Source organism: Mustela erminea, chromosome 12 (genome assembly GCF_009829155.1).
Source record: "Mustela erminea isolate mMusErm1 chromosome 12, mMusErm1.Pri, whole genome shotgun sequence".
Lineage (NCBI taxonomy): Eukaryota > Metazoa > Chordata > Mammalia > Carnivora > Mustelidae > Mustela > Mustela erminea.
In genome coordinates this window covers 79,251,404-79,270,299 of record NC_045625.1, presented here as the reverse complement: position 1 = coordinate 79,270,299, position 18,896 = coordinate 79,251,404, and the positions used below count along the sequence as shown (strand labels likewise).

Here is an 18,896-nt window from a genome sequence, read left to right as displayed (position 1 = left end):
AAAGCTGTAGTAACCAAAACAGTATAGGACTGGCATTAAAATAGACACATAGATCAGCGGAACAAAACAGAGATCCCAGAGATAATCCCATACTTATATGCCTTTAATCTATACAAAGGAGGAAAGAATATGCAATGGGAAAAAGACAGTCTCTTTTATAAATGATGCTGGGAAAACCAGAAAGCCACATGCAAAATTAACAAAACTGGACCACTTTCTTATACCATACATAAGAACAAAATGGAGTAAAGACCTAAATGTGAGGCCTGAAACCTTAATTCTCCTAGAAGAAAACATAGATTTCTTTGACATCAGTCATGGCAACACTTTTCTAGATATGTCTCCTGAGGCAAGGGAAATAAAAGCAAAAACAAACTATTGGCACTACATCAAAATAAAAAGTTTCTATGTAGTGAAGGAAATGATCAACGAAACTAAAAGAAAACCTGCTGAATGAGAGAAGATATTTTCAAATGATATATCTGACAGGGGGTTAATATCCAAAATACACAAAGAACTTATACAACTTAACACACAAAAAACCCCAAAATAATCCAATTAAAAATGGGCATAGGACCTGAATAGAAATTTTTCCAAAGAAGATATACAAATACCCTATAGACACATGAAAAGATGTTCAACATCACAGATTAGCAGGGAAATGGAAATTAAAACCACAATGAGATATCACCTCACACCTGTAGAATGGCTAGAACCAGAGACAAGAAATAACAAATGTTGGCCAGGATGTGCAGAAAAAGAAACTCTCATGTATTGTTGGTAGGAATGCAAATTGGTGTAGCTTACTGTGGAAAATAGTATGGAAGCTCCTCAAAGCATTAAAACAGAATTACTATATGATCCAGTAATTCCACTACTGGACATTTACCCAAGGACAATGAAAACACTATTTGAAAAGATATATCAACCCCATGCTTGTTGCAGAATTATTTATAATAGCCAAGATATGGAAGAAACTTAAGTGTCAATTCATTGATGAACAGATCAAGAAGTATATACACACAATGGACTATTACTCAGACATAATAAGGAATGAGATCTTGCTATCTGCAACAACATGCATGGACCTAGAGGGTACAATGCTAAGTGAAATAACTCAGACAAAGAAAGACAAATACCATATGACTTCACTCATATGTAGAATTTAGGAAACAAAACAAATGAGCAAGCAAAGAAAAAAAAAGGCAAAATTCCTCTTAAATACAGAGAACAAACTGGTGGTTGTCATAGGGGAGCTGGGTGGACAGATAGGTGAAAAAAAATCTGCCTATAATTCCATATATACTTCCATACCAAAATGTATTATGCATTTAGATGTTTGTGTTAGATGCATGAATTAATTTGGCTTTTTCTCTTTATACATGTTAACTATATATGATATTGCAATGAGCATCACTGGATATAAAGTCATGTCCCCATCTTTGAATGTTTGGTGTGAACCTGTGGTGAATTCCTAAGTCTGCTCACAGAGTATAGCTAACATTCTTGGAAAAGACTACCAAATTGATTTCCATAAATGTGGTACCAGTTAATAATCCCATTGAAAATAGAACAGCATGCTTAAACATTATAGATAATGTGAATTGGAGATAATTGATTTGGGTTGAAAATTTGGTTGAGTTAATACACTGTCTGCTAGTTTAGGAGGGGAAAAGATCAGGCTTTAAATTTAGATAGATGTGAGTCATAATCAGACTTCAGTTAATTAACATCATTTAGTTTTAGTTTCTTTATTATAAAGTGATACTAACAATGATCACCTAAAAACATGATCTGAGAGGTAAGGAACAAATATAACATCATTAAGTTTTTGGACCATGCTTTGTATTTAGTAAATAATGTTTATTATCATCATTATAAGTAGGTAAGCAGAAAATTTATGAGTGAATTTATCACAATGTTATGTATCTATTAATTATATCCTAAAGCTTACGTCTTCTCGTTTATGCACCTGTTCCTAATATTTGCAATTCTGTATTAAGTATTTACTATTGTGATCATGGTTCTTCTTACTACTCAAATGTTAATGGAATATAGCTTCTCACTGAAACATACCAAGTAAGGACAAATGTGAAACTCTTGGGATAAGGTCAGATTCAATTAATGTGAGATCCAACAGTGAACATGATCTCTATCCCAAAGTACTACTATCCCATAGTAACCCTGCCAGGTTCCCAGGACCTCCCATGTGTTGTTTCACTTCATCACAATGTCCAGTACTAAATGAAACGTGGAGTAGGCGGAGCCACTTGCTCACATTTTACAGATGAGCTAAATGAGGTGTTGGTATATGAGCGGTTTACACGTGGACAGAAAATGACATGTTCACTAAAATCTAATGTTCTGGAGTTCCTTTCCATTACATCACACTAGATCCTGTGTGTGCTACCATTTTCAATAATCATGAGTTGAGCTGGATGTCAGTTAGAATGTCCAGAAGATCAGATAAGCTTTTTTTAAAATGTGTATGTCTAATAAAAGTAATATATGAATCAGGCAAAGAAAATTAAAGAAGACGAACAGAAAGAATTGAAATAAAAAATCTCAACCCGCCTATAACTGATGCTTCCTCTATCTACTTCCCAAACGTAACTGAATAGTTTCTGATGCATCTTTTTAGATACTTCTAATTCCCATGTCAGACTATAGATGTTTATCAACATCCACATTATATCCAAGATGTGGCCTACTGTGCATTCTAATCTGCTCCTTTAGTTTATTTCTATTTGTTTTATGTAAAATAAAAAAATTATTTTAAGAGAAAATAAAGCACATTATATTTTCATAATTCATAGTATTTTATGTACAAATTTAACAGTTTATTTACCCAGTTCACCATGGATGGATATTTAGGTTGTTTCAGTCCTCCCCACCCCACTCCTTAGTTTCTTCTTACTGCGTGCTACTGAATAAATGAAATTTTTTTTTAAGATTTCATTTATTTATTTGACACACAGAGAGAGATCACAAGTAGGCAGAGAGGTGAATAAATAAAATTTGATAGAGAAATTCTTCTTAATGAGTTATAAAATTACCTATGTGTAACAGGGTATGTATAAGAGAAAAGGAAAGCTAGAATTTTGTGGGAAATGCAGGGTTTCAGCCATACAGTTTTGCTCATAACCCTGTATTTTGATCTTTCCATATGTGTGCAGTACGATAATCAGAAAAGATTTCCAGTAGGCTAACGCCTGTATTCTCACAGGCTTCCCACTCCATCAATTGTTAGAGGAGGAATGATTTCTAGACTTGAGAACAGAAACCCAAAGGCAATGCTGTTGGCTGACACAGTAACATCTTCTCCTGTGATATCAAAAACAACCTGGAGAAGGAAGCCGTGATGGAGATTGTGTCAAGGAAAGGAAGGGAAAGGTCAGGGTGAAAACCCTCTCAGAGTTGCTTCTCCGAGTTGTTAATGTTGTACAGATTTGGGCTGTTTAGATGGATGCATCTGAAAAAAAAAAATAGTGTTACATGGGGAAAAGCTGCAATGGGAGTGAAATGGCAATGCTTCGATCACTGAATGAAGCAAAATTAAGTGAGAGGAGAAAGGTCTCTTCTAATGCATCCAAGAGCTCCTATTTTTACAGTTCCTTGTGTGGAAGCGAAAGCATTAGGGAACTAAAAACCTTGCCCAGGTTCTCGGCAATTTGACCACACCAGGCTGTTTGTGGAGCTGCACTCTGATGGGTTTCTAGCTTCCATGGGAGGTTCATGATGGCTCGTTAAAAAAAAAAAAAAAAAATTGTTGTAGCATTAGTTTTTCAGTCCAGGTAACTCAAGGGTCTTCTTTTCAAGGCCGGAAGTTCTAGAATTGTTGTTACCTTCTCACAGCCATCAAACACCGCCCAATAACACTAATGTGCTTAAAAACAGTAAAATTTTGCTTTCCATTTTTTTTCTTTTTTGAAATGCTGTGGTTCTGATTTATGAATATTTAGCATGTTTTCTTGCCAGTTATTACTCAGGGACTTGGGTTACCATTAATTTCACCATTTAAAAAAGATTCTAAGTTTAATGATACAGATGTAATTAAATCTCAAGAAAAACTTGATGAGGCCCAGAAATTCAAAGTAAAGCTATTTTGTATTTTGGACCTGTCATTTACTTTGCATTGTGAACTATTGTAACTCCTGAATTTTTTCAAAGAACAACTATTGTTGATTATTGAGTTCCCTTTGGGGACTTACAGGTGAGTTGTTTTATTAAGTTGGTAAATTTCTGTTGTTTTAAATTGCAATGTTTATTCAAATGAGAAAAAGCCCCTATTTTTATTTACTTATGTTTATTTAACAAGTCTTTCTGTGAATAAAAATTTTAAAAATAATAAAGTTTTCTAATTTTATGTTCATCCTATTAGAAACCTTGTGTCTATGACCGTACTGCCTTTGAAATTCCAAGAGCTGCTCAATCCTGTATTTTAGGACTGGCCCTGGTCCATTTCCACTCAGCATACATTATAAAAAGAAACAAAGAAAATACGTCAGAACTCTTTAAAAATAAGAACCCAACAGATTCAGGTTAGATCTACCTATGGCCAAGCAACTTTTATTTAAAATGAAAAAAAAGATCAAGTTTATTTTGAGATAAAGATCCATTAAGCAAGGATACACTACTGTAGGAATTATCAAAAGACTATATGAGACTTTTCTCATTTCTGCTCATGGTGGTGACAAATAGAAGGTGCTCTACGGAAGTCAAGATTGAGACTGATATAGGTTGAAAAAGAATGAAACCATCTCTCTATTTCTCCTATTGAAAACATGAGGAAAACACAACAGGGCTGGTGCTCAAGGCGAAGGCCTGGGGGAAAGGAAAAGGAGGGCCATTAGGAGAATGGATTGGTCCAACCTGGCTGGCCGTGAACTTTCTGTTATTATCTGATCCTCCTCATCCCCTTGAGGGACCAAGCAAGGCCTTCTATCAAAGGGCTCCCTTGGAAAAGGCTCAGAAATCTCAAAATTCGTTCTCCTCTGCTTTGCTTTCATGGCCTTTTGCTTCTTTCTGTTTCCTGGTCTCCTCACTGACGATTCTTCCCCATCTTTGGTGCAGTCTTAGCTCCCATGTGGGTCATTTGGACAGATTGACTATCCTACTAACTCTTGAACAGTGCTCTTATTCCTTTGCTATTTTTACCAACTCTTGGTAAAGAGACAGCTGCGGCAGACCAGGTTGAAAAAAACAAAACAAAACAAAAAACACAAAACCTGGCTTTTCTTTCCCAATCTTTGAAACCTCTCACCTTTATACGTTGTCCTAGAAGGGATCATCCACCCAGGTAAGGTTAACAGTTAACACTTTCTTTCCCACCCACTTCATTGCAGTGCAACACTTTGAAGGTAGTAAAAAAAAAAAAAAGTGACTTTCTAATTCACCCCTCATTCTGTTAATACAGACAAGTTAAAGGAAATTACTTTTTCCTTTTATCTTTTTAGAAAAATTATTGGCATTACAATGTGCTACATTAATGTAATTGTTTCAACTTACAGTTTATCAAATCAGCAAAAGCAATCGTTAAATCAGTGTCATTTTTTAGCCTTAAAATAAACTGTTCTCTGAATTTGGACAGCTTATTTCTGGCAGTTTGCAGATGGACAGCCTCATGGCATTGCTGAATGTATGCATTAGAACATAATTAGCTACATGTAAAGATAGGTTCAGCTCTTTCTAAATGGGTTAATCAGTTCTCACTGAATTCGGGAAACTCAGTGCTCAATGTCTTTAGACTTGTTGGCTTAGACTTTAGGTAAGTTGGATAAAAATAAACACGCATCCCAATGGAAACTAGTTTTGTCCTCTTCAGCCTTCTATTAAATTATCAAAGCCCGACTATTACCCAGTCACATTTCAAGAAACTTCTTTGTTTTGATTTTTTTTTTTCATTTGTGATCAAGAGCTTTACATTTGTATCCTTACAAGTATCTATCAAACTATAGACACTTGTGTGGTGGGCTGCCTTTGCATGTTGGTTTTGAAGGAGTAGGCTTCATTTGCTTATTAGTAAGTTCAGTTATTAGAATATCATCTATAAATTAGTTGGGAAATATAACAACTAAAACAAGAAAACTGGGCTGCATCTCTGGCTTTCGTTCTGAACCCCACCCAGTCCTTAAATCTTTCATTTCTTCTGTGCTACAAGGCATCTAATGTCTCTGTACCTTCAGGGCTCTCCACCTGGCTTTTCTTTCTTTCTATTCTCTCCAAGGATGTTCTTATCTATGTCTATGCCTTAAAACATTATATGTTGATGGTTCTTTAATGTGTATCCCTGAAAGGACTTATCACTCCCCTCTGCTCTATCTTCATCTGGATGTGCAATAGATGTCTCAGATTTATTATGCTCCAAATAGAACTCTTGGGTACTCCTGACCTGGGGTTTCCACGTGGCTATTCCCTACTTCCCAGTCTTCTCTATGTCAGTAAAAGACCTCGCCATTCACCCAGGTCTCCAGCAGAAATCCTGGGAGGTATTCTTGATGGCTTCTTTCTTTCAACCTCCAATGCAATCAATCAGAAGTACTACTGACTTCTAAATATATCAGATCCTCTTGGTTCTCAATTTTTACTGCCACTGTTCATTATAAATCACCATCATTTCTTTCCTGTGTGACTACAGTAACCTCCTAACTGGCCTCCCTCTATGCCCCATTTTCTAAATGTAAATGAGATTTTCACATTCCTGTTGGTTTTTTCTTTTAAGTGAAACTATGATAATTCTGGAACATATTCAAAGTAGAGAGAATAGTACAATGAATCCTCCATGTGTCCATGATCCAGATTCAGTAGTCATCAATTACCAATTGTTTTCAACATAGTTTTACAAGACTTTCCTCCCTAAACTGGAAATACTCTGGGGCAAATTGCAGACATCGTATCATTTTAACTGTGAATACCTCAGTATATACTGCTGAAAAATAAGGACTCCTTTTCAAAAACAATCCTATAATATCAAATATCCATTCCATGTTCACATTTCTATTATTATCTTAAAATACTACTTAATGATTCCAAATAAGTTTTGCATATGTATTTGATTATTTCTTGTCTCTTTAATTTATATATTCTCTTTTCTCCTCCTTTTTTTCAACATATATATCAAAATGAACTGTTTGAGCTGTAGAGCGCCACTTGTTTTGAATTTTTTGATTGTGCATCCTGTTACATGGTACTTTATAACATTTTTCTCTGATTCATGTGTTTTCTAAAACCTGGTGGTTAGATTTGGGACTAGGTTGAATTTAGGTTCATATTGTGGCAAGAACAGTTCATAGTTGGTATTTATAGTTCCTGGTATGATTCATCAAAAGTCATATACCATTTGGCTGTCTTCCTGAGATGTTACAGTGATCCCTAGATTAGGTTTCATTAGCCTGATGCATTTTTAAAAATCTTCTCCACCCATAGTTCACTTAGTTTTAGCTATTGCTGATGACTATAGCCTAAATTCATTCATTTTTTTTTTTTTTTTGGTTAAAGGTTCCAATATTTTAATTTTACATTAACTTTTCATTTATTTGCTGAATAAATGCTATATAGAAAAGCTTTTTCTCATTACCTAGCTGTAATATCAAGGTGGCTTTATATAGGAAATGTAGAATAAATGGGAAATTGGGGAAATTTCCCCTTATTTACAGATTTTTAGAATAGATTGACTTTTTAGCATCCTTCAAGATAACAGATTTTTTTTTCTTACTGGATATTATTATGAAATAATGGATTTTAACATATTTATATGATTTTAAATATGCATTTCTTGTGATTAGTATTACTGCTGTTGTTCAAATTGTCCCTTTTTTGGCCAATTGAACTATCTCAAATTGGATCCTGAGCTTTGATGACATGACCCAATATTTTCACTCTTTTATTATGATAAGGTCCTCTATGCTCTTCTTGTATATTTTGCCCCAAATCTGGAAAACCCCAATTTTCCAAAAACAAGTGGAAAAATTGGTTTTCAAAAAAATTTTAAATTTTTTTAATCAAAAATAGGTTAAAAACAATGAATACTGTTATGCTGAAAAGAAATAAAAATTTAAAAAATATATAAAAATAAATACAAATGGAATCATAGAAAAAATGCAAATGTAAAATGAAAATTAAAAGACTTTTAAAAAAGAGTTAATAAAATAAGAAATTAGCTTGCAAAAAATATGATTTGGGAACATTAATTTCTCTAAAATAAAGAAAAATAAAAGAAAAAATATAGGTTGAAAATAAAGTATGCCATGAATTTATATTCAATTTCCAATTCCAATATTAATTTGTCATTAGTCTTCTATTTGCACATCTTTTCTGTCATGGTGAAAGTCTTGGATCCTAACGATAGTAGTATAAATACTTTTTGCTTATCCTGGTGTGTGTGTGTGTATGTGTGTGTGTATCTGTATAAGTGATTTGTTTGTCAAATACATACATACATACACATAGTTAGAGAATAATATGATTACTAGAAGTGGCTTAAGATCTTTACAATGTTTTTGTCTTTAGTCTATATGCCAATGGAGATGTGCAAATTACTGTCTTAAAATCACTTGACATAATTGTTTCTCAGTCTTTAGGCTAGGATCAAGTGTAAAATCACTTGACATAATGCCTACTGTTGTGGTTTAGCTCCCTGATATGCACTTCACTTTATATGTTTTCTTTTGCTTTCACTTCTTAGGGTTTATTTCTGCTTATGTTTGTTCTGTTGTATTATTATGGAAACATTCACAGGATTCCAAAATCAAAGCTACAAAATAAGGTACACTCAGAGAAGTCTCACTTCCAACCCAAACTATTTCACGCTAGTCTTCTGTTCCCCTTCTATGTAACCTATGTTTTAAAATTAATTTTTGGTTTATCTCACTTTTTCAATAAAGGATATTTGCATGTGTATACATATGTGTTTTTCACCCTTCTTGAAGATGACTAATAGCATACTGCACATACTTTTCTCCATCTTGCTTTTTTTACTTTATGGTGTATGCCAGAAACCATTCTAAAGCCACTGTAGAGATGTTTCTTCTTCCTTTTCAGAGCTAGCCAGTGTTCTGTTTTGTGGCTATACAGTAAGTTATTCACTCAGTCATCTCTTTATGGACCTTTAGGTTGTTCCAGTCTTCTGCTTTATAAATATTATCTTCCTCCCATGCAAGAAACTTCCCACTGCTTTTAGATAAAAATTCAAACTATTTCCATAGCCTACATGGCCCTGTATTATTGGGTCTTTATCTTATTTTTCCAACCTCAACCCATACCATTTCTACCCTGCCTGGTTATATTCTAACCTCACAGGACTTCTACTCTGATAAGAATGCTTTCTTAATACATATCTTGTGTTAAGGAAGGAAATATGGCTGACATATTTTCATCCTTCAGATTAGGAAAATTCAAATATTACTGGCCCAGAAATATCTTCCTGAACAGGCCTACCTATGGTAGCTCTAATAGTTACTAATTTCTTCATTTATTTTCTTCTAATATGTAATTTGATCTAGAGTGGAATATGATATTTTATGTCATTATTATACAACATCATATTGCATTATGTTATTTGTTCATTTGCTGCTTGTTCTCCCCATCTACATATCCTTCTGACCAGTGCATCTTTCACTTCTTAGATAGTGTCTGACATGTAGCATGGTCTCAGAAATCATCTGTTGTCCTAACGATGGCGGGAATGAATTAATATCAAACAAAGTATGCTACTGTGGAAAAAAATCTGCAAAGAGCTTAGCAGCTTAAAACTCCAAATGATTACTAACTTGACTCTTGTACATAACCATAATGTATTCAAAATTGTATGTCTTACACAATTCGTCAAGTGTCAGGGGTTTAATGTGCTTGTGGCTTAACTTGAACATTATATCACCAGATTATAGTATCTAATCTTTTATGCTTTAGAAACCAATGCAGTAATATTTGTCTGTGATGTGTATCTCCATCAGACTGCTAGGGATTTACATTTATTTTGAGATTCTAGCTAATGATCTCACTATATCCTCAGATTGTTGTCCACAAGTGTGAGAAGGTATCAGACATAAAGTTGTCCTAAGAAGAGAAACTATTATTTCCATTTTAGAGACGAGGAGATTATCAGAAATGTTAAGTCATCTGAAAAGTGGCACATAGTAGGTGACTTTGCTGGGACTAGCTATCCCGTCTCCTTAGCTCTAATCTCAAGTTTTGTGTCTAGACACAGTGAATCTGGAAACATAACAAAGCGGACTTTTCAAGACTTCCAGCCATTTATAAATCTATGGTTTAACAAGAAATGTTAAGAACTTTTCTAAGAACTTACATTTATATAGAGAAAAGTTTGTCCGCATTGCTGTGCTTTCATTCACCTCCATCTCTTCAGTCAGGAATTTCCTCAGACTCCATGACTCAAACACCCAAGATTTAACCATGGGGTAAATTTTTGACAGTTTCTACAGTGTTAAAAAGTATTCACAAATACTCATAAGTTTTTGACCTAGTTAAAGTCTCATAACTAACTTAACTAGTTTTGAAATGTTCTCTTTTTTCTGTTACAAAACAGCCTATTCAGCATTAGGCCATTCCTCACACTCGCCATGTCTGTCAATTTTCTTCCAGTTTCCTGTCAGACTGCCATTTCCCTCTAGCCTCGATCAGGCTGCCCCTGTGCTACACAGAAATGGCCTAAAATTCTTAGCTGACAGCACCCTTAAATGGCCAGGTACATATATTTTTCCTCATTTTGGCCACAGCAAAAATATCCAAAGCATATAAAACTTATTTTAACAAAAAAAATGTGAAACTCATATCAAATCATTTTTGTCACAATACTCAATTTCTGTGTTTAAAAAAATATATATGTATCTACCATTATTATAACTTTAATGACAGCCCTTCTTTCTTTGCCAGGTTAGGACTTTTAGTAGAGGTAAAATATTGAAAGATTGAGTCCTTATTTTACTTTATTTCCCAAACTTCTCTAATTTTTAGAACAATTTGGAACATATAATAAGCATACAGATGCCTAAGGTTTATGCTTCATGCCTAGAGTTGTTCATGGACCAGGGTTAGGTGGGAGCCTAGGAATCTGCATTTTTTTAAAAAAAGACCACTTGATTCTGACGTTAGGCCTAATTTGGGATTATCACAGGTCTAAATGCTTCACCATTTACATTCTGAATTCCTTGAAGGCAATAAATATACCTTTGTCAACTAACGAATGTTCTAAAACTTAAATATGCACATGAGTCATCTGAGGATAGTGTTAAAATATAGATTCTGATTCAGTAACTTTGGGGCAGGGCCCGAGATTCTGCATTTTGAAAAACCTCCCAGTTGATGTTGGTTTTATTGTTCCATGGAACACAATTTGAGTAGCTCTCAAGACTACGTGATTTTTAGAATCACTTGGAGATTATAGACAGATATAAAAAATATTTATATATACATATATATATAGATATATATCTCCCCATACCTGAATGTTACCCCAGGTCAATGAAATCAGAAGCTGTAAAAAGGAGAGGTCAGGATATAAGTATATATTAAAAGATCTACAGGTGATTCTAATGTGTAGCCAGGGTTCAAATGTTTCTTCCATACCCCTCCCCAATCTACTTATAAAGCAATAGATAATTATATAACATATATTCTCGAAAATACCATAAGAGGGGAAGAGAGAAAGTGAGAACAAACAGGACATTATTTACAGTGAAAACTAATTAATGCTATCATTTCTTCCCTTCACCAGAGTATTTCATTATTTTGAAATTTGTAGTGACACAGGTATTGCTGAACATTGTCACTGTACATTTTATTTTTCACAGGATCATTCCCAAAGCTATATTAACTGATATTTTTGTAGCCATTATTTACCACTGGTATCCAAAAATAGCAGGTTTACTTTTTTTAAAATTTCTGTTCAAAAATAAGTTCTCAAAAAGCAATTCTGAATTCAGTTTCTCATTGTGAGAGTAACTGGTCCTAGACATGCCCTCCTACCACAAACAAGTAGAAAACTACATAAAATACAGGAAAGGCTGTTTTCAGACATTGGAAACAGGCAGCCCAGGGCTGTTATCTATGACAAAAAAAAAATGAACAGGATGGGCACCATGATTTCCCCAGTCTTCTGCCTAGAGGCATATTGTGGATCATGACCCAAGACGGGGCTCTCAAGCAGAGCACACCAGTCTTGCTAAAATGAGATGACAGAACTCAGAGCTTAGGGAGGTTAAGGTGGCTGGAATTTGTGGGACAGACTAGTAAAAGGGAAGAGATCTACACAGAGAAGTAGTACCAGTAATCTTTGTAGGATTCACAATGAGTCTAATGCTGAATATTAATCTACACAACCATGGAACAAAAATTGATCTGCTTGGCAAAGGACCACCAAGCATGTACAATTAGCAGAGCCTACTAAGTCTTGGGAATACACAAGTTATAACAAGGCAGATTAGAGGCATCTTGTTGAATACTCAGAGGATCTGGTATAGACTCCTGAAGAGTAATGTTTCAGCAGCAGATTAAAGAGGCCCTAGAGTAAAGCTACATTGGAACAACGACCACACAGTAAAAACAGGCCTCAAACAACAAAACAGTGTCAGCATTTCTTCCTCAAAAATATCAAGTGGATCCAAAATTACTTCAGTACCTGCTAAATAAATGTCAATATTCTTTGAAAGAAAGCAAGACACTCTACACATGCAGTAATGTAATATTACAATGTCTAGCATCCAATACAATATCAGTAAGAAGGCAAAGAGGCAAAAAGAACAGGACCCATTATCAGGAGAAAAAAAAATTAAAAACATAAAAATAAATGCATGAGTGACAGAGATAATGGATTTATCGTGAACATAAATGAATATCTAACTCACATATTTAAACTCACATTTTAGAATTTAAAAGTAAAGGTGGGCACACAAAGTATGTGCTAGGGTGTGATACCTGAAATAACAAATTTGTTGCTAATTCCCTTTTATCTGAGTTATATGTAGCAATGCTAATCTATTTATGGTTAATAAGTACCACTGCATAACTTGTTAGAAAATAAATTTTGGTAAGATAGATGTTACTAAGAAATAGAGAGTAGCGTCTGTGACAGAAGATAAACACAACTTGTATTTATTTCTTACTGGTTGAGATCAATCTTCTACCATGGTATTTATTATTTCAAGATATGTTAATTCAAGATATGTTGTCATATCCTTAATTACTTCCTGACTAAAGTAACTGGAAAATTAATTTTATGAAGATTTCTCTTAAACAGAGTAAGTTAGCATTCCTAAAAACAGGACATAAAAAATATATTAAAACCTAACATTCAATTATGAAACTTTATCAAGTCTTTATTATAGGTTATATTTAATCAAACAATTGTTACTGGCAGCTAGAAATTGTTGCTGAAGTTTTTGTAGCAAGTGTTTTCATTTATCAAAGGATGTTCATATTCATTTCTCTTGAATATCTATCTTTTTATTTTAAAATGCCTATCTAATAGCAATTTGGCATTCCTCTGTTTTCCCTCTTCACATAAAGAGAATTCCTGTGTGGTTAATAATTATTAAGAATAAAAGAACTTAGGGAGGCCATAGATGCTCAAAGTTGGGGCTACTGACGGCTAGCAGAGATGTACTAACAGAATATGTTCTCCTTCCTTATCGCCAAACATGATTTCTCAGTCTCTAACCATGCCTGCTCATTTGCCCTCCCTCAACATTACTTATTTTTCCATTCCCACATCCGTTCTCTTTGGCATCTTATCTATTCCCCTAATTATAAGTGCTATCTGTTGATATCCTCCTAATCTGTATCTTCAAAATAGGCTTTTATTCTCATTTTCAGACTTATACAATTTAATGTGAAGCAGATAAAATGTCTCTGTCACCTGCAATTCAATGTCCTGTTCCCAACCTATCATTTGTTTACTGAAATTCCTTCTTTCCACACTCACTTCCTTGTTTGCACGTAGGTAACGTTGACCCAAGAATCTTCCAATATCCATGCCTAATATCCATTATAAGACTACATAGTTTCTCTTACTGACCACATTCTCTCACTGATCACTTCTTGAGTTTGATTGACTGTATATCCTAAAAATATTTGTTCCTACTTTTTACAACTTTGGGTTAGCCCCTCATTATCATTTGCATGGACTAAAGGATTTCTCAACTTGGCACTACTGACAAATTGAGCTGAATAATTCCTGGTAGTGGCAGGCTGTACTAGGCATGGTAGTATTTTTAGATACATCCCTGGCCTCTACCAAATGGATACTGGTAGAAGCACCCCTTCTCCCTAGTTGTGAAAAACCAAAATATCTCTTGATGTGGGTAACCATCCCCAGTAGGGGAAAACTGTCTCCCACTGAGAACCACCAGACCAGTATCACCACATCCTCCCTTGCTCTTCTGTTTATTAGCCTCAGCTTTCTCCAATTCATCTTCTATGAAAGAAGATTTTCCAAAATTAACTTATGACCAAAATTCCCAATTTAAAATCCTTCAGTGATTCCCCATTGCCTAAAGAAAAAGTAAAAATTCTTTCAAGCCATTTATTGCCTCACTGGTCCATTTCCTTTTGGCCTAAGGATATTTCTGAAGGAGACAAGGATTAACCCCCAAAAGCTCTGTATTTCATATTCACGTGACGTAGACAGTCACATTCTAACACTCTCTATGCTGAGGTTTAACCTTATCTGTTAGGTATTTTTGACTAATTCAGAAGGCTATTTAATTTCCCCAATTCTATCTCTTCTTGATATCTTGCATTTCTATATAGTTGGGACCAAACAGAAATCCTTGGCTGAGTGAGAAGGTGGCACATTCATTTTAATTATTGTTAATGAAGAAGCTTACTTAGAAGAAGAAAGTCAAAACATAAGCTGTGAGCTGTTGATGTTAATTCCTACTCTTCTTCCCAAAGAATGTTGAGAAAACAGAGGAACAAAAACAACCGCTCTACAGAAAGAACAGCATATATGGCAATGCACAATTCAGAAGCCTCTGCTTCTGAAATGCCAGAGCAATAATCTGACCTATTGTTAGAAATCTAGCAAGTACATTTTTCATTGTTTCCCAGTGGGACTTTACGCCCACCAGTATTGATTGTGAGAGTTCCAAACTTCTATTGGACTCTTCTTGTCTCTTAGTTGGTAATTATTTCAGCCCAACAATGAGACAATTTGGAATTGTGAAAATAAATTGATGCAGGCTGGGTCAAACTGTCTGATACCTGGACAAACCTCATTTGAGTTGGGCTCTCATTTGATGGCAGAGCATAAAATCCTGTCACTACAGATATTTAGGCAAGATTTTTTACATTATGCATTTCTACCTCATTTTGGAAAGCACTGTTTTAATTTTTAAAGAAATATGATACTTCCAGTTTACCCTAAGGACTTAAAATGGCTAACTGAATAAAAGATAGAGTTTATATGAATATGCACATAAAGTGGTGTGAAGCCAGATTCAAGGTAGATGGAAAGAAGGAACACATATTGGCAAAGGGAGTATGCAGAGGAATGAAAATGGGATGTCACTAGGCCCTGGTAGAATCTTACTTCTTCGAGATAGAAACGAGTATGGATTGCTTTGTTTCAGCATCCACAAAAAGCTCCCAGCAAACCAGCTCTGGTTCCTCAGTTCCTGGCAACTTCATTTACAACTTTTATTGATATAACGTAGTGCTTAAAAAGTTGGGCCTTGAAGTCAGACTCAAGTTCCAGCTCCACAACCTGCTGGCTATGTGTTGTGTGGTAAGTCCCTTAACTTGGCGGCATGTTGGTTTTCTCATCCGAAATGTTGGGTGGATAATAATGCCACTTACCTCATGAGGATGTGATACTGAGTCATTAATGGATGTAAAGGGCTTAGAAAAAGGCTTGGCCTGGAGCAGCCATCGGTAAGTGTTGTCTGTGATTAGCCAGTACAGTCTCATGAATCTGAGAATCAAGACAGAGACAAAAGCAGGTAGCACCTCAGGAGTCTCTCTCAGATGTCCAAGGCGAACACTACCTAACAGAAGCTGCAACAACTTCTTTAAAGAATTGTTCCCTTTCCATCTGTTTCATCTTTTTTTAAGCCTCTGTTTCATCTTCATGTGAAAAGTTCTAGTGCTCAGTTCCTTCCCAGTTTACCTTATGGTTATGGTGTATTTAACACTTGGCCTAAGTTTAGAGTTTAGAGGAAGTAAAACTGGTTACAGCTTTTAATTTTTAAAAGTCTTATGTGATGGCTTTCAAATATGACTACTCATTAACATGTCCAAGTTGTTCCAGAAAAGCCTGGCCAAAAGAGCGTGAATTTGTCTGCTATGTTAGCTAGTTATTAACAGATAATTTCTCCCTTTGCTGTTTTCATTTTGTTTTGTTCTAACTCATCTCTTGCTCTCTTTTCCTATCACAAGATAACACCTTGTTCTTTTTCACTAATTTCACATTTTGTAATGCTCATCAGGTTAAGTGTTATCCACAGAATTTGGAAGCTCCTGTCTGATGTCCTAAAGACTTGAGGAGAAAGCTACTACGGAAAATCTTACTGTTGTTCTTATTAACAAGAGCAGTAATAGAACACTGCAGCTGTGACAGAATTGGAAGGAAATGCATCCAAGTGCTGCTGCAGACATTTTCAGGTTGACACAGAAAAAGCTTAAAAATATGTCTCCTCCTGTATTTTGGCCAAACCTAACCTGTCTCTTGATTTATGTTAATAATGTCTGAAAAATCCAATCCCCAAGGCCTTGGTCTTTTCATCCTCTCATTTAGAACTCATTCTTTTGCACTGGCTAGTAATTACTGGCCAATGTCCTAACCACCCAGCTGTGATCCGACAATGTTACCTAGCTTTTGTGTTCCCATCTTCTGCTGAGGTGAGCACTCTTTCCTGCTGCTTAGTGACCATTAAATCACCCAGCAAAGGCACAGATACCCTGCATCTTAGTGCAGAAAGAGCTGGTGATGTAAGGCATTTTTTTCCCCCCATGATGCAAGTAAACTATATATGAATAGGAAATGAGTTAAACTTCTCCGGATGTTTATTTCTCTAGACTGAACTTAAAGGTCCAGATCAGATGGCCAGGTAAGGCATCCACAGATTCTTCTACATAATGCTCCAAATGAGTGCCAAATGGCTAAGGGCAGAGGTTTCATCTTCCTTAAAAACAATTCTCAGGGTTAAAAAGCCAAATGCATGTCACTTTAAGATCACTTTTGGAAAGTTTGAAGTTCTGTCTTTGAATTGACACTGTCCCTTTACTCCACCATCTACAACTTGTACACACAGGGATGGTCATTACTTGGGAGAGAACAAATGGTTAAAGTTCAGCAAAACCTACTGACAACAAAAATAGTTATAGAGTAGTACCAAAAGTGTGATTTTTAAAGGCCCAATTTCCTTGCTTAATTTATAATTCCTTATCATCTCTGAACTCTCTTCATAGAAAAAGTTAGGTTCTCAGCTAGCCACAAGATTGGGAATTTAAATGAATGATTAAGTTCATACAGAGCAAGATGTAAATACCTAAAATAAGGCTTAGGTGTCCACATTTTCGGTCAGGTCAAGACATCCAACTCCCAATCATGAAATAATGTCTTAGCACCAGTAGATATTGTCATTTTTGACATATCTGTTGAAGAGAAGTTTTGAGTAAGAAGAACTTTAGGTTTTACTTTGTTAAAAAAAAAATCATCAAGGGACCAAGATACTTCCCAGATCTAAAGAATTTATCTGCCCTATGACTCTGGAAGCCTTGAATTTAATATATTAATGTTCATTACAAACATCAAAGGCAATAGTATAAGAATGAGAAAGTGGACTATCCATGTATCTGAAGAATGAAAGTTATTTTAAGTGACAGTCATTTATTGTTATTTTCCAAGAAACTGTTCAGCTATTTCAATTTGCATATAGTGTTGACAGGGAAATTAAATTGTTTTAGCATCAACCTAGGTGGAATGGGGTTCCTGGCTCTTTAAGAGCTTCACTGTCCAATATAGTGCCGGTAGCTGTGTATGGCTATTGAGCACTTAAAATGTTGCTGGTCTAAATTGACAGATGCGTTGTTAAGTATAAAGTAGACATAGGATCTCAAAGGCTTAGTATAAATATGTCAACTTAATCATGAATAAGTTTATTTTTGCACTTGAGATGCTAAAACAATACCTGGAAGATAACAGGTTAAAGAAAATGTTACTATAATTAATTTCATCTATGTCTCTAAATTTTTAGGCAAAAGTTAATAGTTTAAAAAATAAAATTTTGAACTGTATCCATAGCCACATTCCATTTCTATTGGATTGTGCTGCTTCAGAGACCTAAATATTACGAAGCAGATAGGGTGCCAGAGGAAAGATGAGGGCACCCTTCAGTCTGTATCCAAATCCATCCCCATTCCAGATTATTCTGGTATCAGAGCAGTGTGGAGAGAGAACTACAGATAGGAGCAGAAAGATAATTTTTCACAAGGCACTCTGAGGACACAGTCATCCCTACCTGGGAACTAAACTTTTGGGAATGCAAAACAAAAGGCAAAATGGGAGTGAAGAGTATTTTCTCACGTCACTTTGGGGCAACTGAACATGACTTCAATCTTGTTCTGTGCAGCAATGGGGAGAGTCCTTAGGATATGGCAATGCCCCCAGATGCCTGCGGAAGGATGGCCAGTGCCAGTCAGACACAACAGAATCCAGGATATGCGGACAAAGAAGGAGCAACACCTAGGGGAGCGGACTCTTTGCAAACATATGAGAGCCTGCAGAAGAACATCAAACTGTGGTGGGCTGCAGAAGTGATTTGGGAAGATGTTATCAAGAGCCAGATTCCTATTACCATTTTTTCTTTCCAGTTACACCTGTAAACTAGTGAAGACTGGAGAAAATTGCATTCCTCAGACTTATTCTTTGTGTCAGAAGTTAG

The 18,896-nt window shown here is 35.3% G+C and overlaps 1 long non-coding RNA gene across 1 annotated transcript in view; it reads right to left on the bottom strand.

Annotated features, from left to right (window-relative positions):
* LOC116570979 overlaps positions 1–18,896 on the bottom strand; it is a 160,097-nt gene that overhangs the window by 62,594 nt on the left and 78,607 nt on the right. Inside the window, exon 3 of the long non-coding RNA XR_004277626.1 lies at positions 15,811–15,925. This is a non-coding gene — a long non-coding RNA (uncharacterized LOC116570979). The remainder of the gene's footprint in view (positions 1–15,810; positions 15,926–18,896) is intronic.